General features: G+C 53.1%; 1 protein-coding gene across 4 annotated transcripts in view; it reads left to right on the top strand.

The window, feature by feature from the left end:
* Positions 1-8,905: 8,905 nt before the first annotated feature.
* The window catches only part of Cd82 (CD82 molecule), a 37,915-nt gene continuing 25,539 nt past the window's right edge, over positions 8,906-21,281 (top strand). Inside the window, exon 1 of one of the 4 annotated variants that reach the window (XM_070032537.1) lies at positions 8,906-9,029. The gene's annotated coding sequence lies outside the window, so the exon portion shown is untranslated. Of the gene's footprint in view, positions 9,076-21,281 lie in introns of all 4 variants that reach the window. The other 3 variants (XM_070032536.1, XM_070032535.1, XM_070032534.1) reach the window with 3 other exon arrangements.

Below are 21,281 nucleotides of genomic sequence, written 5' to 3'. Positions count from 1 at the left end.
AAGGTGTCATGCCCAGGGAAAGCTGGGCTTTTGATGTCACAGCAAAGGAACTAGCATCTGGCAGAAAAGGGTCGGTCACGAAAGGGACCTTTTAGAAGAGAAACTAGGAGATCCCGGAATCTCTCCCAAGAAGGAAGTTTCCATTTCTTCTTCTAGGACCACCTGAAAAACTAAAAGGATCTAACCATAACATATATGTATTTGTGTGTTGTATCAGTCAATATTCAAGGTGATCCTCTTGTTACCAACAACTGTTACTATTTCTGTTAGGGATACAGAGACCAAGGGTCAGAGAGGGAGTGTTTCTCTCTAGGTCACACAGCTGGGGGGGGGGGGGGCTGCCAGTGGAAAGAGGAGCTTCCAGCTCTGTCCACCCCAGGCTGTCAGGCTGGGTGACAGCTTATCTGCAGTCACAACAAGGTGGCCCATTTCGCAGATGAGGAAACTGAGGCTCAGAGCAGTGTGGAACCTTCGCTAGCTGGGTCTGGAACCCATGCCTAGACGGCAGGCTACAGTGGCTGGAGAGTGTGGGGTGCTTTTTCCCAGGGGAGGGTGGGTCACTGGATTCCCCCCACACACACACACACCCAATGCCTTCCCCCCTCCCCCACCCCCACCCTCCCGCCCAGCCCACACAGCTGGACACTGGGCCTGTTGAAGGGACAAGGGTGACACCCACTGGCCACTAGAGGCCATGACATGCTGTGGGCCTGGCCTGCTCTTGTTTCCTTCCTCCCTTCCTTCCATGCTATTATGTGCCAGTCATGGCTTTCGGGGAACCCAGAACAGACACTGAAGAATATCTTTTCCTGCAAAACCTTTGGGCCCAAGGATTACAAGGCAAAGCAGTGGTTTTCAGATTTTTCCTTTGAGATTTTTCAATGGCGATTACAATGCACAGTGGTGCTTTTCAGACTTTCCGATTTTCACTGGAAGTGACTATCTACATGGAGATGTCATTTTCCATACTAGCCAATGCTTACTAAGCATTTACACTGCCGGGTTCAGTCCTCAGTGCTTTTCCCCCCAGCCCCCCAGCAACTCTTGGGAGGGAGGAGGGAGGCATTGTCTTTATCTCTAGTTCACACATGAGACTGAGAATCTCAGAGGTGAGTGCAGTCCACCGCTCTATCAGTGGGCACCTCCTGCTGGGGGGGAGGGCGCAGGGGTGGCTGGAGCCAGGGGCTGGGGACTGAGGCCGGAGGGGTCAGGGCTGCAGTCATAGAGGACTGGAGGACAGAGGAAGGGAGGTGACCTGCTGTTACCATAGAGACCAGGGAGCCATAGCTTAGTCTTTCGTTTCCTCAGTGTGGGCAGGGAAGGGGAGATGTAGCTTCCTTTTGTCTTGTGAGCCAACTGGTTCATTCCACGTGTGTATACAGCCCCTGGGTTTGGTGGGACTTGAGGAAATCACAAAGCTCCTCTGAGAGTAGGGGAAATTGAAAGGGAATGCCATGAGCAAATATGGACAAGGCAGTCAGTATTCTGGGGTGCTGAGCAATGTTGGCACCAAAGAACAGCAGAAATCTCAGAGCCAGAGCCACGGGTTTGAATCCTTATGTTGCCACTGACTCTGCAGACCTGAAGACGGTGTTTCTGGTTTGGGGAGACAGCATTTGCAAAGGACCTAAGACAGAAAGGAGAGGAGCACATTCGAGAAACAAAAATTGTAGCTGAAGGGGTTGGAGGCGTGACTCCGTTGGCAGAACACCAGCCAGTGAGTGAAAGTGTCAGGTACTGAGTTCAAGTCCCAATCTCAGGCCTAAAAAAAAAAAAAGACCCAAAAAGAAATGTACTCATTACCTGACTTATGTGAACTGTAACCCCCTCTGTCCATCCCCTTTAGAATAATTAAAAAGAAAGAGAAAAATAACTGAAGCCTGGGTAGAGAGTAATGAGAGACAGAATCAGAGTCAGACCACGTGCACCACAAAGCTGGTACTTTTGTCCAGGGCAAGAGGACACCCCCGGCCAAGGGGACATCCAGGACACCAGGCCCTGACCAGATTGGCTGCCGAGTGGAGGAAGAATGTGAGGACAAGCCTGCAGGTGAAGCCTGGACTGCATGGAAGGTGGAGATGTGATTTGGAATTGGGTGAAAGGTTCAGACGAAGCAGCAGAGGTTCCAGTGGAGGAGATGGAGACGGCTGGGCTCAGAGATGGGGTGGAGTGGGTCTCTGGGAGGGGATCCCCAGGGCGGACTGCAGATGGAAGATGCCATGATCGGTGGGGACGTGAACCGAGGAGCAGCAGCTGAAGGGAAAAGGATTCCATGTGTGGCTTTGAAGAAGAGGGGACACAAAGATGGCTCTGTGTGTGTGTGTGTGTGTGTGTGTGTGTGTGTGTGTGTGTGTGTGTGTGTGTGTGTCTAGGTATTGTACACCAGGCTGGGACTGGAAATCTGGGTGTCACTTCACGGAGAAAGGGGGAGTCATGAACTGGGCCAGGTTAAAGAGCTGCCAGTAAGGTCGCTGGGAGCACCATGGCCACCCCCATCAGCACCTCCAACCCCCCAGCTTCCCTGGAGCCAAGCCGCAGGCCATGTCTTGCAAGAACTGCTGGGAGGAGACCCAGCTCCTCAGGGGCTTCCCAGGCCTTGCAGGTGCTGATGGAGCAAGGAGCAGCTTAGTTGTGGTTTCCCTGGTGAGTAAAGCCACCTTCCTGGGAGGCAGGGCAGCAGTTGGAGATCAGGAGACTGCTGGTGATGCAATGTAGTTCCAGGCTTTTCCTGCCCCTGATCCAGCTGGACCCTGACTCCAGCCTGCCCTGGTCCCGCCCTCCAATGACTCAGGTGGGTTTGCAGAGCGGCTGAGTAACCATCTGACCCGCTGGCCCTGAGCAGGGCTGATGGAGTAGCTTCCCCGCTCCATCCCTTGTACTAAATGAAGGCACGCACTGGCTTGACAGTCCCCACCCCCAGCATCCTTGTCTGAACTGGGTGGAGTGTCTGCAGTTGGAGCCCAGCGTGGGGACCTGACACGGGGTTTGTCCTCTCCTGGTCCCCAGGCCAGGGAGAGCTAAGCTGAGACTGACAGGTAAGGACCATCTCTCCACGTTGGCTGCACTGAGCACTGTGGACACCAGGGGGCAATAGAGGCTTTATTTTAGAGGAAGGAGTAGGGCTTTTTGTCTCACCTTGCGTGTTCTCTCTCTCTCTCTCTCTCTCTCTCTCTCTCTCTCTCTCTCTCTCTCTCTCTCTCTCTCTCTCTCACACACACACACACACACACACACACACACACAAATGTAACATTGCACAGGTGAGGAAACAAACCCAGAGAGGTGAAGGCAGAGCCTGGCCTCTCACCAGCCATGGGCTTTCTTGCGTATGGCTGGTGCTCTGTCACTTGAGCCATGCCTCCAGGCTGTTTGTTGTTTCACTGGAGATGGAATCTCACAGACATTTCTGCCCAGCCGGGCCCTAAACTGTAATCTCAACCTGATGAGAAGCTAGGGGTATAGGCATGAGGCATTGGTACCCAGGTGAACATGGCCCTTTCTAGGGAGCATCTCAGAGGGAAGGAAGTCTGTCTGTATCTTCCCTCTAGGATCTGTTTGGTACTGTGGCTGCTCAGAATATTCTCTTTTTTGTTGTTGTTGTTGGTCGTGAGGCTTGAACTCTGGACTTGGGCGCTGTCCCTCAGCTCTTCAGCTCAAGGCTAGCATGCTACCACTTGAGCCACACCGCCACTTCCGGTTTTCTGGTGGCTTATTGGAGATAGAGTCTCATGGACTTTCCTGCCCGGGCTGGCTTTGAACTGAGATCCTCAAATCTCAGCCTCCTGAGTAGCTAGGATTACAGGCGTGAGCCACCAGCGCCTGGCAGAATATTCTTTTGTGTGAAGTGCAAACTCAAGTGCCCGTAGGAAGCACCCAGGTCCTAGAGACAAGGGAAGCCGGCTGGGAGCGGAAGGTGTGTGCGCGCAGGAGAGGGCAGCCACAGCCCAGGTCCAGCCAGCGATCGTCCTGTCAGAATGCCCATCGAAACATTCATGTAGGGCTAGGAATGTGGCTCAGTGGTAGAGGGCTTGTTTAGCACACATGAAGCCCCGGGTTCGACTCCTCAGTACCACATAAACAGAAAAGGCTGGAAGTGGTGCTGTGGCTCAAGTGATAGAGTTCTAGCCTTTTGAGCAAAAGAAGCTCATCAGGGACAATGCCAAGGCTCTGAGTTAAAGCTCCAGGACTGGCAAAAAAAAAAAAAAAAAAAAAAGTGTCAACCCAGGCATCAGTGTCTCGTGCCTATAATCCTACCTTCTCAAGAGGTTAAGATCTGAGGACTGGTCTCAAAGACTTGGTCTCATCTCCAATAAACTACTGAAAAAAACAGGTGGGGCTGTGGCTCAAGTGGTAGAGCACCAACCTTGAGGGAGGTTTGGGAAGCTCAGGGACAGTGCTCAGGCCCTGAGTTCAAGCCTCAGGACTGGCATAAAAAATTAAGTTCATATCACTATTTTTCAATGAACGCTATAAAACATAATGTGAAATCTCTCCCCCGCTTTTATTGGAGATGAAAGTCTCACAGACTTTGCTGCCCAGGCTGGCTTTGAACCACGATCCTCAGATCTCAGCCTCCTGGGTAGCTAGGATTACAGGCGTGAGCCACCCACGCCTGGCTTTCTTCTCATTTTTAAATACTGGCTACAAATTCACACCTTTTTCAGTTCGAGCCTCTGAGCTTTGATATTGTCCGCTGTGTAAGGGAAGAGGGCCCACAGCCTGGCTTCTTGGGCACCTGAGTCCCCACCCCAAGAACCCTCCCGCTCAGGCTTTGTGCAGGGGCAGGTGTAAGGGTGTCCTGTCTGCTTGCCTTCCAGGGCTTCCTTGGTCATCTCTGGGGCTCCCACAGTCAGGGAAAGAAAGCTGATGAGAAGGCAGGGAAGCAGGGAGTTCCTTCTCTGCTCCTGCTTTCCTGTTCTAGCACTTACTTCTTACATGAAAGCACAAGGTAGATGTCTCCTGATAACAAAGCCATAGTAGCCAGGCACTGTGGGTCACTCTTATAATCCCAGCTACTCAGGAGGCTTTGTACTTTATATATAATATATGTATATATATATATGAATTACATATATTGGATAATGCAGCTAATCCTTTTTATCTGGCCTTACTTTTTTTTTTTTTTGTTTTCATGTATGGCTCATCATTTACAAAGCTACCAGCGAAATAACAGATATGTATCAATTATCCACAAACTCGCAGATGGTGGGGTATGATTCATGACTGCCTCGGGTGTCCAACATCTTCCCCTTGAAGGATGAGTTGATGCTACCAAAAAGGGAATGAAGGCAGGTGTGACAGTTAACTGTGGGTAGAGGGACATCACTGAACTGTTTCCCAAGCACCAACGTTGTGAAAGACGCAACTAAAGGAATAAGCTTACAGTGTGTCGCGTGCTCTGCAGTGGCCACGCCTCCACCCAGAGGGAGACAGATGTGTTCTCCTGAGCCTCTGGTCACCCCTGCAGCAGAGGGGGGAGGAAGCGGCTGCACCTGACTCCCAAAGGGAGGCTAAAAGATGCCACGCTAATGTGACCTCTCTTCTGCTCTAAAGCACAGCGGCCTTGTTATCAGGAAGCCCAAGCTACCTGGAGGCCTCATGGAGAAGTAAGGCTGGTGATCGATAGCATTAGATGGGCACGTGGCTAAGGGCTGGAGAGCCAGGCTAGTGCAGTCTTGAACATGGACCCCCAACCCCAAGGTCACCAGCTGACACTGCATTGAGAATGTCTTCACCACAGAGACCACTCCAACTAGACTTATAGACCATTTTTGTTTAACATGGTTGATACAGTTTGGTTAGGGGTTGAATGTCCTCCAAGTTTTGTTGAACTTTTCCATGAGTACTGGTGGCTCATGCCTGTAATCCTAGCTACTCAGCAGGCTGAGATCTGAGGATCGAGGTTCAAAACCAAACCTGGGCAGGAAAGTCCATAAGCCTCTTACCTGCAATTAACTACCAAAAAGCCAGAAGTGGAGATAGAGCTCGAGAATTAGAGTGCTAACCTTGAATGAAAAAGCCAAAAGAGAGTTTAAGGCCCTGAGTTCAAGCCCCAGTGGACCAAGCACTGGCTATGCGCTGGTCATGTAGACCAAGTGGGTGATCATATCCTGAGTCCTTAGCTACTTGTGACACAGGGCAGAGATGGGGATAGGAAGAGAAGCAGGTGGGTGACTGTAGGCTGGAGTCAGAGTGACCTTTCCAACCACCACACTCCTGCCCAGAACTGCAGGAATCCTAACCAATGAATCTGGCCTTCTTGATGGTTTTAAAGGGCCAGAGGCTGGAGGCCTGGCTCAGCAGCAAAACACCTGTCTAGCAGGTGAGGCCCTGAGTTCCAGCCCTAAGCCTGACCAAAAAGAGTATTTGTCAAGGTAGGAGAACAAATATCAGTCAGAGGGTATACAGGCCTTGATTTGGGCTGTTATAGCTCGTTCTGCATAGTCACAAGAGCAACCCAATTGGGAGTTCCAGGCAGGCTCACCAGACTCTGAATCCCTCTTCCAGAGAGATGGCAGAGGATTGGGGGGGGGGGGATTCCCAAGGCTGCCTGCAAGACTGACCTCCCTGTTGCTCCAGCTGCCTCTGTGAATAGTCCTGAGTGGCAGAGACAGGAAGGGACAGCAGATGGGACTCACATGAGGGACTTCTGGGGAGAGGGGGACCGATAGGATCCAGCTGTTTGCCCAACTGTGAGTCACCATAGAAAACACCATCAGCATGGCTGGGGCAGGGGGGTGGTGGTTGACATGGTGCAGGGTGGAGAAGGAGGGCATTTTGTATCCATTGTGAGTAGGGTGGGGAACTGGAACTCAGGTCAAGATAGAAGAGCTCAGTGCGTCTCAACCTTAGCTGTGTGTGTGTGTGTGTGTGTGTGTGTGTGTGTGTGTGTGTGTGTGTGTGTGTGTGTGTGTGTGTGTGTGTGTGTGTGTGTGTGTGTGTGTGTGTGTGTGTGTGTGTGTGTGTGTGTGTGTGTGTACTTTTGTTTGGCTTTTGCTGCTTAAGGCTGGCATTCTACCACTTGAACCATACCTCTACTTCTGGCTTTTCGGTGATTAATTGGAGATAAGTCTCAAGGACTTTTCTGATGGGGTTGGCTTCAAACCTGGATCTTTAGATCTCAGCCTCCGGAGTTGCTAGGATTACAGGTGTGAGCCACCAGCCTGACCTCGGCATCTTACAAAATGGACGGTGTCCCTCTGTGAGGATAAGAGAGGGACACGGGCCAAAGGATTCCTTGTTCTCACTTCTCGAGCTTGGCATGGAAATTCTATAAAAAGAGATTGTTTGCTGGAAAGAGAACACCCATCAGGCATGGACAGGCCAAGCCGTGGCCAAGCCCTTCATGTATGCCATCACATTTACTTCCCAACAGCTGCCCTCAGGACTGGCATTCTCATTCATGTACTCGCTCTTTAATGGCTCATTCTGGAAAGGTGAGAAAAATTGCTTGGAGTGGATTACAAAACACCCAGTGAGGGAACCTAGGCCTCAGAGCACTGCAATATCTTCACCATACATCTGAGTAGTCCCAAATCATCTAGAAGCTTTGGTTAAAAAAAAAAAAAATTGCTGCCATTTCTCACTCAGTAGGTCTGGTTAAGGTCCCCAAAGACAACTGCCCCCCCCCAACCATACTGATTCAGGACCAACCAAGCTTGGAGAACAGGGCTGAGATGTAGCTTCCTGCCCTCTTCCAGCCATGCAAGGCAGGCAGAGTCATTCCCTTCCCCACAATGGGGCTGTTGTGAGATACCAGTGAGATAATGGGGTGAAAAAGCCCTGTCAGCTGCCCAGGTTAATGGCCCTGGTCACCAGCCTGGTAAGCCCGCAGAGCCTGGGAGTCCTGAGGGGGCCCCAACCCACTGCCACCTGGTGAACTTCTCGCACACTTTATTTCTAGGCTACCTCTCAAGGGAGAAGGCCAGCTTTGAGCACTCAGGCCTGCAGCAGCCCCTCCTGCTTCACCCCCCCCTCCTCCTCCCTCCCCTGCCTGCTCCACCACGACCTGGCCGGTCTGGGCCGCGTCTGCCGGGGCCAGTCCAGGCAAGCCGAGGCAGCGTCCAGGCTGTGATTCAGGGCTTGGGGGCCGGACTCCAGCGCGAGACTGGGCCCACGACTTCTCCTGAGGTTGCGCGTCCACAAAATGGGCGCAGCAGGCGTACCTGGTGGGTGGTGGGAACTCAAGGGTCAGTACTTTCACAGAGCCTGGCTCCAGCGGGCCAGGAGTTCAGTCACTGGCGGCTGCGTTTTCCGCCAGCGCCGGCGCCCCGGCGGCCTCCGGGTGGAAGCCCCGACTTGGAGCGCGCGCGGCTCCCACGCCGGAGCCCATCCCGGGTGGCACCCGGGTACATCCGCCCTGGAATGCCAGCGTGGGGGCCCGGGGCCGCGGCCCCGGGCAGGGTTGCCAGGGAGACCGGGATTAGGGAGGTGCTGGGGAGGGGCGTGCCTCGCCCCGGGAGAGCCCGTGCTGGGGCCCCCGGGAGGAAGGAGCGCTGGAGAGGGGGGGCGGGACGGGGGAAGGAGGCCCAAGAGGGACCAAGCCTCTCAGCTGGGCTGTGAGTGAGCAGGATTGGGGGCTGGACTTACGGGAGCGCACCGAGTACGGGGGCCCAGGAGCGACCAGCAGTTGGAGCGGGCTGGGGATACTGGAGCCCGGCCAGAGCAGGGCGGGCCAAGGGGCGGGGCCTCTTCTCCTTGGGGACAGGGGGCGTGGCCTCTTTTATCTGCGGTGAAGGGGCGTGGTCTCTTCTGCTCGCTACTCAACCTCTAGTGGGCGTGGCCTGGCCCCGACTGAGAGCCGAGCTATCTCCAGCAGAGTCAAAGGCGGGGCTGACGGGACAGCGAAGGGGGGCGTGTCATGGGCGGGGCCTCCCTCCCGAGGGGCGGGGCCTGGGCGAGGCCGTTGCGTTCCGGGAGGGGGCCGGCGGCGGAGTGGCAGAGCCCGGAGCTGCGCCGTCGGACCCGGACGCCAGCCTGGGACGCCAACCCTCCTGCTCGCCGCGCGGAGGAGGAAGTAGAGCCAGCAGGTGAGACGGCACCCGGTGGAGGGCCGGCGGGACATCCCGAAGCAAAGTGAGTTTTGCAGCCAGCTGGGGCCGATTTCTCGCAACAAGTGACAGCTGGTGTGTTGTGGGCAGCCTCGGCCTCCGCGTCCGGATCCCCCTCCGCCCCCCGCCCCCCTCCCCCCACCCCCACCCCCCCACCCCGGCTCCGACTCGGCCGGCTCCGGGCCGTCCCCGCCCCTGGCTCTGGAGCTCTCGGGTTCCAAACGAGCAAGTTCATCCAGGTAACCCCAGAATCCTGTGTGTGCTTTCCTACCCAAATCTAGGCAGGGGAGCTCTGGCAGGTGAGAGCCCCGCAGCGAGGCCACAGGTATTTAGATGGCGGGTGGCGTTGTTTCCCTCGGGTTTCTCTTCTTGCAAACTGAGACCAAGGGGAGCTGCTTTGTTGTGGTTTATTTTTTCTCTCCTAAATTGCACTGGAACCAGATGTGGGCACCAGTCACCGGGGAGGTCGAGGCAGAAGGGTGGCTAGTTGGAGGGCCAGCGTGGACTACACAGTGAGGGCCTAGCAAAGAGAAAAAAGAAAATTCCCCACTAGCTGCCTGGGACTGAAGCCCCCGGACCCTGGGAAGGGGAGCACAACGTCGTGAGAAAGTTTCCATTCTTTCCCTCCTCCCTGAAATCTGGAGAAGAGCTCAGTGGGGCTGAGACTTGACCCGGGAAACTTAGCAAGGCATTTCCAGGTGAGCTGGAAGAGGCCCAGGAAGGACTAGTTCTCTTGTTGCAGTGAATAGGGGAAGAGAAGGGGAAACCCCATGAAAGTTTGGGCCCGGTTAAGCTTAGACCCTGAGGCTTTTGATAATATACCCACAGTTCATTTCCTGCCTGGCAGTGGGTGCTGTGTGCCAGATTGCACTAACTGGGATGCCAGCACTGTCTGTGGTCAAGGGGCTTGTAGGGCTTTGGGATCCGATTCATTTGGATTCCACTCCCCTTTCGAGCCTCTGTTTCCTCATCTGTGAGGGGTAGTGACAACCTAGCAGTTACAGCAAGCACTGAACAGAGAATAAAGTGATGCACATGCTGTGCCTAACAAGGTGCTGGTGCCCAGGGACCTCACTACATGACAGCTCACTACATGACCCTGATGGGCAGGGATGGAGGGCTGAAAGCTGACCACAGACCCCCAGACACCCCCCCCCCCCCCCGCAAGAGCCAGAAATTGATACCTGCCACTGCAATCACTCTGGTTGGTTTGTGGGTTGGGGAGTATGACACCTGGCCTGAAGAGTGGCAGAGTTTTCTGTAGTTTGGGTTAAAGTTGGAGAAGGTTCTGTTAAAGAAACCCAAACTTCTTAGTGAGTATCTACAACACTTGAGACAGCAGGGTAGGGGGATATGGGGATGTACCAACCTGGGAGCTGGAATCCAGCTATCATAATGAATATGTGGTTTGGTGTGCAGGTGAGGGGTCATGTGGGCACCCACTATCTGCTGGGCAGGGCTGGCCACAAAGGACACTTGCATTTTAGATCTCTACCCCTTCTGGAGAGATGAGTCATTTGTTGTGGGACCAGCTGGGAAGTACCATGAGACAAGAGTCTGATGGAAGGCTGTACCATGTGGAGGAGGCTGTGTTGGGGAGGGGAGAGAGAGTTAGGGGAATATTCAGAAGTTGGGAAACACTTGAGAAACCAGGGTACAGGGTAAGGGGTGAAACTTGAGCAGGACTTTTTGCCTAGACTTCCCAGTGTTGGTTGGGTTTGGATCAGGCCGTGGCCCACACCTGTATTCCTAGCTACTCAAGAAGCTGAGATCTGAGGATTGCAGTTTAAAGTCAGCTAGGGCGGGAAAGTATGTTAGACTCTTATCTCTAATTAATCATGGAAAAAGCCGGAAGTGGTGCTATGGCTCAATTGGCAGAGCACTAGCCTTGAGCAAGAAGGAGCTCAGGGTCAGCGCCCAGAGCAGAGCAGAAAAGAAAAAAAGATGAGGGTCTGGTATGTAGGGAGAAAGATAGTGCCTGTGGTGGCGGGAAAGCGATGTTGACTGCTATTTGTGCTTAATAAACCTCTAACCAGAGCCTTCCTCTGTCTGTCCTACACCTGTGTGGATCAGGGATAGCTGGGACTCTGATATATAAGATACATGAAGGAAAAGCCTTTAAGGGATCTCCAAGGCCTTATAGATTGGAAAGTGGAGGTAGCCAGAGAGAGCAAAGATGGTGTCTCTGGCTTAGACAAAGGCAAGGAGCTCAGTGCCTGCCCACGGATCTCTCAGGAAATGGCTGGGTTCATCGGTGCTAAAATGTGGGCCTGCCTAGAAGGACAGCCAAGCATGAGTGGCTGGTGGGATGGAGGCTCACAGAGGGCTTTGAGTGCTGCCGTGAGGTGTTTAGACTCAAACTGTAGAAAGTGGGAGCAGGTGAAGGCTTTTGAGCAGAGTGGGAACTACAGGACAGCTAGTCTGTCAGCTGTGCTGCAGTGAAGGATCCTGAAGTTGAAGGGTAAAAGATTATTGGCCATAGTGATGGGGAAAGAAGGATCGTGGTGGCTCTAGAGATGACTGCAGCTGGGCATGGAGGAGGAGGCTCCAGCCATAGGGGAGCACCATCAGAAGGAGGAGGAGCCACAGGGATGAGGAGGACCAGACTTCCAGCCATGCCCTGCTTTTCCTTCTATTCCTCAGCCAGTCTTCTCTACCCCACCCTCGTATGGGCTCAGAAGAGTGGCCCAAGACCCTGCCCAGCCCAGTTAGCCACATGGCATCTCTGGTACCAGGCAGCCAGTCTTAAGCTAGGTGAATCGGGGTTCCCTGGATTTCGGTGGAGTTTCTGTAGGCAGGGACAGCCCCTCTCTTGAGGCCTAGACTTTACAAGAGGAAGCTCCCATTGTCTGGCCATCCTCCTCCAGTCCAGGGACCCAGCCCTGGCCTCTGAAGGGGTGTGTGGGGGGGGGGGGCAGACAGCTCTTTCCATTGCTGAGCAGATCTAGGCCCTGAGTACTGCTTCAGATTTGGAGGGCCGAGGCCTGCTGGCTTCCCTGGCTTGGTCCCGGCCCGTTATGCCCACTTCTTCTGTCTCGTGGGAAGCCTGGGGGTGGTTCTGATTTAATCAAGAGCATCAAACAGCCAGGAGTTGGCTTTGCTCTGTGGAGCTGCTTGGTCTGGGTCCCTTTGTAAAACAGGATGGGGCTTGGGGTGGTGGTGAGAGTCCCTGTTTAATCTCAGCCAGGAACTGCCCTGCCTGTGGCTCCCCACACCCCAACCTGGCCTGCACAGTCTGGAGAGGAAGCCCAGAGGTAAACAGGGAACGTGTGGTGTGGGATGTGTGGCTTTCCTCCTCCCCCTGTCCCAGATGCTGACTCTGGCAGAGCAGAGTACACCGCCCCGAGGGCCCAATTGGTGTCCTCTGGGATGGTGGGGATGGCTTGTTCCTGACTCACCCAGGGATTCCCCCAGCACCAGTGAGTTTCCTGTCAGCAGATGACGCACTTGAACTCTGTGCTGACTTGGAGAAGCGTCAGAGGGGAGACAAGAGACCTGGTTTCTGATCTTGCCAATAGTCCTAGCTCCACTGTTTGTATGCTGTGTGACTTTAGCTAAGTTCCTTCTCCTCTCTGAACCGCCCTGCCCTGCCCTGCCCTACCCTGCTAGTGGCCCATTATTTAGCTAAAGGATTTATGAAACCGGGGATGTTGCCTTTGAAAATAGGACACATGTTCCAATGCATGCCTGTGTATGCATGTACACACATGCGTGCATGCACACTACAGTTCTCAACAACGAATGGGTTGGCTGATGTCCTCAAAGACTGCTTTTCCCATCTCCTTCCCCTTCTCATTGTGTTCCCTCCAGAATCAGGAAGCTTAGGAGGATAGCGCCACACGTTTCGGAAGCTAGAGTGCTGCCACTGGCCATTGGCTCTTCCTAGCTATGCCATGGACAGGTGTGAGGCGCTGACAGAAAGCTCGCATGAAGTGTTTCTACACCTGACTGGCCTGTAACCAGGCCTCTAGCAACCAGCCTCAGTGTGCCTTCTGTGACCATCCATCCCAGTAGGCTGGCTGCCTTCTCCCCAGCATCACCCCAAGCTCTGTGGAGGTAGCAGATCCGATGTCTCTGCTGTCTCCCACACCCCTCCTTTCTCTTCCCATCTCCTCCCTTTCTGTCTCTACTGAGGCCTTCCTCTTTGGTCCTGTGTGGTTCCGTGGCCTAGGGTGCTTCCTGAGCCCTCGTGGCGAGATGCTATCCCGCCCATTTCTACATCCGCCAGGCCTGGCCTGTAGCAGACACTCAGGAAATGTTGGTGGGATTGTACTGTAGGGAACCTGAGCAGAGACTCAGCACAATGCAGAGTCGATACTCAATACATCTTAGCAAACAGGGAGCCGAGAGTCACAGCATCGATGCTCAGTCTTCTCTGCCGGCCTGGCCAGCCTTCTCCTGACATCTGGGTCTAGGGAAGAGAAAGGAGCTGCCTGGCCCGGACCCTTGTCGTTAGGGCGTCCGCTTGCCCTGTGATGCCTGGCCCTTATCCTACAGAGAGAGGAACAGTGAGGCTTCCTTCCTCTAGCCCGGCCAGGGGCCACTACAGCCTTCTGTGAACCCTGACTCAGCCAGAAAAGGCACCTCTCCATCAGCAGTTTTCTGTGGACAGGGCTTGTGCTTGCTGAGGCTTGGGCTGGGCAAATGGAGATGTGCCGTTTAGGACCCATCTTTGCACACCAGCCAGGGGCAGCTTGAGGTGCTCACACTGACTTCTTACACAGCAGTGTGGCTTCTGTGCCTCCTTGAGGTGCTGCTTCTGGCTTTCCCTGCTGTTTGAGGGATGTCCTAGCAAGGGATAGAGCCCTGAGCTTAGGCCCTTAGGGCCAAACACATAAGGAGATGGAGGGCTGAATTCTGGTTTTGGGGGCCTGGATTCAGATCCTGCTCTGCTGCAGAGCTGTTGAGGGACCTTGGCCAGGAAGGTAACCTCCCGGCTGATTTCTTCTCTGTTCAGACAATAGAGGCTTTAGCATCCTGTCTGGAGCCCAGCTGGGCCTGGGCAGGGAGAATGAGGACGGGACCCTAGGCAAGACTGCAACCTCCAGGATCACACTGAGGGTGATTTCAGGGGGGGGGGGCTTTGAGCAGTGCCTTAACCCCTCTCTGCAGTGTCAGCAGCTGTAGGGGCCGGCAACAGTGGGACCATTGTCCCTTGTTATCAACCAGTTTCACACTTGCAGGTTAAAGAGATTTGGGAAAAGACTGTGTCTGACTGCACGTGGGTTCTCTAAAGTTTTCATTTTTGCTGGGCATACTGGTGGCTCACACCTGTAATCCTAGCTACTAACGAGGCTGAGATCTAAGGATTGAGGTTCAAAGCTAGCCCATGCAGAAAAGCCTGTGACACTCTTATTTCCAATTAACCATCAGAAAACCCAAAGTGGAGGTGTGGCTCAAGTTGTAGAGCACCAGCCTTGAGCAAAAAGAAAAAAAAAACAAAAAACCCCCAAACCTAAGGGACAGTGCCTTGACCCTGAGTTCAAGCCCCAGTACAGACATATACACATGTGCACACACACATGCATGCACTCACACACACACACACACACACACACACACACACACACACACACACACACACACACACACACACAGGCACACTTTGTCTTTCTTTTCTAAACAGTGCAATATGACAACTGTTAACAGGGGCATTTATCAGGTAGTATAACTAGTTAGGGATGATTTAAGATACATAGGTTATATAGAAGTTATGTGCAAATATTACACTATTTTCTATAAAGGACTTGAACATCCATGGGATTTTGTATCCTCTGTGGGTCCCAAGGGACAACTCTCTTCACCTGACAGTGCTGTTTGGCACTGATACAAGAGTTACTGTTTGTGAGACACCCAGACCAGTGCCTGATACACAGTCAGTGCTTTATGTGTCTCAGTGCTCAGGGCCAATGCTATTAGTGGGAAGTGGGACTTAAGTAAGCCTTTGAGCTTGAGACTACAGACTGAGCACCTAGATTCAGCCACCCACTCATCTTTTTCTGGAACAAGTTACAGCCCTTCTTGTAACTGCTATCCTGCAGTGATCTCTCTCCTGGCTTTTGCACTGTGGGCCATCTCTGGGTTTTGCCCAGGCTAAGAGCTTCTGGGTGCTAGCCTCTCTCCTGCCCTGGTACAGCCTGGGAGGAAGATGGGTTGCAGGTCCCAGCTACAGCAAGGGAGGCTTTGCCCACCTTGAATGTCAGAGCTCTCCCGCACCTCCCCACCTCACACTCAGAGAGGTGCCAATGTAGATAAACATGGGTAAATATACACACTGCAATATACAGTTACGTATATTAGCTTAAAAGCATTCATTACCTACTTTCCCTTGTTTCTTAGACCCTTCAGCAGCGACTCCAAAATTTTATGCCCAAGAAAACTAATGAACCCACTCATACAGTAAAGCTCTAAAAACTCTCATCTTTAGCCAAAATATGTTCATGTAGACTCGGGGTCCTTTGGAGCTCTCTGGTATTAATAAATCCTGCATTTTCAAAGGAGGGTGCGGTGTGGGTTTGCTGTGCTCATGAACTTGTCAAGTTTCAGGAGACTTCAGGGAGTGGCTCAGATACAGGTGAAAGTTTAATCCAGCCTTGCAGGGTTGGACCCACCCCCAAGTGCTGGACAGGGTGCAGAAAGCTTTTCCAGAGTATCTGAAATCCACAGCTTAATTGCTTCTCTAAGCCTCTGTGTGCCCACCATGGACTCAGGAGGGTCTACTGCTTACATCAGTGGGTTAACACATGTTAAAGATAGAACATCTCCAAACCCAGGTGTCCTTGCTGACCAGCCCTACCGGAGGTCATGGCATTCAATGTGGCACCCAGAGGACTTTGTGAACAGCCAGCCCTGGTACTGACAGAGTCACCTGTCTGGATACAAACAGAGCCTGACAGGAGCCTGCCTTCCTACAAGACCAGGTGGCCAGAACAGCTAATGGCCTGGAAAAGCCTTTTCCTGGTGCCTAGCCAGCTTCCCTGTTGACAAGCAGGTGGGGCCCCTGAGCATGCTCAGTATGTCTCCTGAGGAAGCCAATCAGATAAGGCTTGGGGCAGGGCGTGAAGGGGGGCGGGGCAAGGCTAGATGTGTTTACCTGTTAGAGGTCCCTTCCCCCGGGAAATTAATGGGAAGAGGATTATGTGTTCCCATGCAGACCTGTACCAGGCCCTTCAGATGACTCCTGGTATCCTACAAGCGCTCAATAAATGTTACCTTGTTGTGGCTGATGATAATACCACTAATTATAGTATGGTAGTTGGAAATCCTCTGTCCTAGGAGGCAGACTACTGTTGCATTAGTAGCTGTAAAGAGATGTCATTTATAGAGGATTTAGACATTCTTTGGGTGGGTGGCAGGGTGATTTCTTTGAGGCCTTAAATCCAAGAGTTAGGTCATCTTCTGTCACCTGGACAGTCTACCTCCATGACCCCTGACCTCTGAACATAGAGAAATAGTGCAGGGAGAAAGTGTCTCGGCATCTGGGCTTTTGAATCCCTCTGGTCCTCTTTCTCTGACCCAAGGTGAGCAGCAGGTTCCTCACTAACCAGGAGCCAGCTACAGCACGGTGCTGAGGTTCTCAAACGTCTTGCAAATGGCAAGCAGGGGAGCACAGGGCTGTTCCTTCAGCTTGGGGTTCTTGCAGCACGGGCATCCATGTCCATCAGACCTCGGCTCTGGCTAGTTCTGCTCACAGTATCTGCTCCCCTGAAGCATGTTTGTCAGCAACCAGGGCTTTGGTTTCCAGGGGGGGTTAAGTGAGAAGATGCTGGGGAAATGGCTAGTGGCCGGAAGGGTGCTCCGTCAGGAAACGCCAGAGGTTGGTAAGCAGGAAAACTGCAGCTGCTCTTGCCACCGTTTTGGAATAAGGAACCAAGAGTCTTCCTCTTCAGAGCTGAGGTTCCTGATGAGGCATGAAGAGGCTTGCCAGGGCTGCTGGAGTTCTGTGGCGAGCCACAGTGGTCATCCTTCCCAATGAGCCTGTCTGAGCCCAGCCTGGACATGGGTGAGTTGAGGGCAGAGCTGGGGCCAGCTTGTGTCTAGAATCTCAGGATCTTGGTGTTGTGAACACATCTCTACAATAATTGACTCGTCTACCTGTCCAGTCTGAGCCCCTGCTTGTTTACCCCAAGGCTTGGAATGCTCACCCCCCCTTTCATCTCTGGACAGATGTGACTCAGAAAATACGGTACCGGTTGTACTTCCTCATCCCAACTGGGCTTGTTGGGTTTGTGTAGACCATATAGATGGCAGACACACTGCTGGGGCCACAGCATGGAGCTGGGGTCCCAAGGCCTGGCATCTCATAGAGAAAAGATGTTTCCTCTTATTTGGTTGGCCATGGGACTTGAACTCTGGGCCTGGGCACTGTCCTTCAACTCTTCAGTTCAAAGTGAGGGCTCTACCACTTGAGCCACAGTCTCACTTCTGGTTTTCTGGTGGTTAATTTGAGATCAGAATCTCACAAACTTTCCTACCTGGGCTGGCTTCGAACCCTACAGGTTCTGCCTACAGGTGTGAGCTACTGGTGCCTGGCTGAGAAAAAATGTTTCTATCAATTAATTAAAAAAAAAAATTCAGGCCTGGCCCTGGTGGCTCATACCTATAATCCCAGCTACTCATGAGGCTGAGATCTGAGATCATGGTTCCAAGCTAGCACAGGCAGGCAAGTCCATGAAACTCTTACCAACAATTAACCACTAAAATGTTGGAAGTGGACGTGTGGCTCAAGTTGTAGAATGTTAGCCTTGAGCAAAAAAGCTCAGGGACAAAGCCTAGGCCCCGTGTTCAAGCCCCAAGACCAGCAAAACAACAACAAAACAAAACAAAACCTCTCATGTTCATCTGAACCAAATGGCAAAACCAACTAAACAAAACAAACTCTAAAAACAAAGCCTTTTAGTTATTGAAGAAAGATTTTGGTGGAAAATTTTCAAGCGAAGAACAGACACTCAGAAGGAAGTAATCACTCTGAGATAAAAATCCACTGTGAACAGTTTAGTGTTTGGACCTTTAATAGAAAACAACTCCCCCCCCCCCCCGCCACCCCAAGAAGCAGCAGCATCTCAGATTGGGATGGTGCCATGCACACCACTCTGTGGTGTGCCTAGGGAGGAGCTAGCTGTGTGACTCAGGGTCCCTCCAGGCCTGTTTCCCAGCTGGCAGCATTGCCATACAACTCTCAGTAACCTGGCCTAGTCTCCCTTGCTATGGCACCTGAGGCCATTTGGAGTTTAATCAGTGTCCACATTGTCCTATACTTGTACCTAGTTCTTCTAAGTACCGTGAACTGGATTCCTACAAGTCAGGTGGTCTTCAAATTCAAGGTCTGGGGACCAGATTCCCAAGGAAAGTGCTTTCCCTGGGTACCTGGAAGCAGCAGACACACCTAAATTTAGCCTACTTTAGGGAGGGAAAGCATCTGTCCTTGCACTAGTAGACCCATAGGAGTAAGGGCGTGTGTGTGTGTGTGTGTGTGTGTGTGTGTGTGTGTGTGTGTGTGTGTGTGTGTGTGTGTGTGTGTGTGTGTGTGTGTGTGTGTGTGTGTGTGTGTGTGTGTGTGTGTGTGTGTGTGTGTGTGTGTAAGAGAAAGATGGAGGAGCTTTTTTCTCAGCAATTATAGTCTGGCTGCTGACCTTTCTCCCCTCTCCTCTCTGGGAGCCTGTGGTATCATTAACTAATCATGGGATCTCTTTACTATTTAATGACCTGTCCCCACAGTGACTCCTTCCTCCCAGTAGCTTCTGGAAACCAAGGGACAGGGGAGATGAGATCGTGGGAGGAAGCCCGTTGGGAGCAGGAGGTGGGTTCTGACACGCAGGGCAATGTCAGCCTCACCCCTAGTTTCGGCTTCTGTGGGTGTGGGGTGTAGTCTGAGAACGTGCATTTCTAACAACACCAGTTCTCAGGAGCTGCAGAGCTGTGGTGTGGGGTGGGGGCCTGGCCGGCCCTGTCATGTCAGCTCACCTTATGAAGCCTGAACTCAATGCCCAGGATGACAGTACGGTGTTACCAGCCCATTTTACAGAAAGTAAACTGAGGCTCTTGCAGGCAACTCACTGTGTCCAGGAATGCTTAGGGCACCCACTGGAGCCCTTACTTTGAAACTGTGGGCCCATTGAGCCCCCACCATTACCCCACCCCAGGATCTATCCCATAGGTCTGCGGGAAACAGAGACCCCCCCCCCACGCCACACCTCTGAGCCAGGGTCTTCTTGTAGTCCCCCACTGACTGCTCTGTAAAGTGATCTTCTGAGTCTCGTGTTCTCAGGCCAGTTTCTGTTCCCAGTCATTGTTCTCAGCAGGTTTTCTGGGAATCCGGAAACTTTCTCCTGCTAAGCCTAGGCCTTGCCCAGCAGGTCCAGCAGAGGAAGGGAAAACATTGGGTATGGGCCAGGCCCTGGCTAGATCCCTACCAAGGCATACTGATACTGGGTCACCTCCCCAAGTGGAGGTCAATAGCCCTCTCCCCCATTTTACAGATGAGAAAACTGAGGCTCTGGGCGCTGTGACCCTTGTTAAAAGGGGGCAGATCTGAGCTTTCAATCCCAAGTTCCCAGGCTAGCGTTGATACAAAGGAGCTGGGATAGGGGGCTGCGTGCAGTCTGTGCCCCACCCTGCATGCATGCATGCAGACTGGGCAGCCTCAGGGGCAGGGTTCTATCTGGACTCAGGGTCCTACCTCGTCTTCCGGAGACCAAGTTCAAATCTCGCTGTGCTGCTGCCGGGCGTGGGGAAGGCCGTCATGGGTCATCCCAGTTCTCATCTCTCCTAATGACTCCTTGTGCTTTCCAGCCGTTGCCAGTGGTGGCTTTCTCAATCTCAGCCCTTAGGCTGCCCAGTTGGAAGGTATCATTACACAACTCCATCTTACAAGCAAAGATGGGGTAGTGAGGGAGATGTCTTGGGTCCCCAGTCAGCAGGTGCTAGAGCAGGGCTCAGTCTTTGAGATCAGCTGTCACATCTGAGCCTGCTCAGACTCAACCCCACCTCCTAGAGGAGCAGGGACCCCATTAGGCTCAGGGACCCCATTAGGCTCCAGGATTCTGGGTGCAAGGGGCCCAAGGATCCCGCACAGGCTGATCTGGCATCTTCACCCTAGGACAGAACCCCATGTTGACAGAAAAGAGAATCCAAGCTGTCTGTTCTTGCCCAGGTCCTGGTGTTTGAGAGCCCTACTGGGAATGGAGTGAGACTCTCAGGCTGAGAGCACCATTGATGCCTGCGCTCTGCACCATGCTTGTGTTCTGTCTCCTCCCCTCTACGACCTGTCTTCCTCTCTCCCAGGCTGCCTCTGTCCATGTCACCCCTAGGAGACTCTGGCCAGACAATTTTTGTTGTGTGATGCCGTGCTGAGGGCATACTGGCTAACCCCGTTAGTGAGCTCTGGGCTAGGCCTGACCACAGGGATGAGGCTATGGGCCTGGAGGACCAGTGACTCTCACGCTGGCTCATGACTTTGAGTAAGACACTTATCTTCACCCATGACTTCTGAGATTTGCAGAGGAAAAAACCCAAACCATCCTGTGGAGGCCAGCTCTCCCCTACCCCCTCCCCCCGCCCCCGGCCCGGAAATGCCCATTGCTCCCCTTCCCTGCAGTGAGCAGGGCCTGCATCCTGCCTCACCCACCCCAATGCCTCTGAGGCAGTGTCTGGTTGGGCCTTGGCCTCAGGCCCTACTTTATCTGCTGTAGGAAGGGTGTGTTCTCATGGTCGTCTGGGACTCTGCCTGGACCTCTCTGAGACTCAGTTTCCAGATCTGTGCTCCCGGGGGAGGGGGACCCTCACCCCTGGTATTGTGGGTCTGTGATATGATCAGCCAACAGGAAGTCTTTCTCAAGATACATGAGCAGGGGTGGGAAGGCAGGGGTCCATCTCAGGACCCCGGGACTGTCCATGTGGCACAGCTCAGGGATACGTCCCTCTTCCTAAAGAAACACCAGCTCCCTCTTCCCACCCAGAGCCTCTCCTCCTGCGAGACAGATCCTGCCCAGGTGTGAGGCCCTGAGACCAGGGTATCAACGCATGTCTCAGGCCTGGTACTCTGGAGCAAACTCCTCCTGGAAACCCCTGACACCTCTTCTCCTGTCTGCCTGGCTGTCTGCATGGTTCCCCTTGCTCAATGTCATTAGGTCCAGAACCTTCTCACGCTGATAGTCATCAACACATTTCCCTCGATTGTACAAGAGACTCTCCCTCCTTAGACACCTCCCACAGCAATGGTGGGGCCATTGC

Source organism: Dipodomys merriami, unplaced genomic scaffold (assembly GCF_024711535.1).
Source record: "Dipodomys merriami isolate MVZ:Mamm:240054 unplaced genomic scaffold, mDipMer1.0.p SCAF_21, whole genome shotgun sequence".
In the NCBI taxonomy this organism is placed as follows: Eukaryota; Metazoa; Chordata; class Mammalia; order Rodentia; family Heteromyidae; genus Dipodomys; species Dipodomys merriami.
The sequence above is the reverse complement of the archived record's forward strand: the minus strand, read 5'-3'. Positions and strand labels throughout refer to the sequence as shown.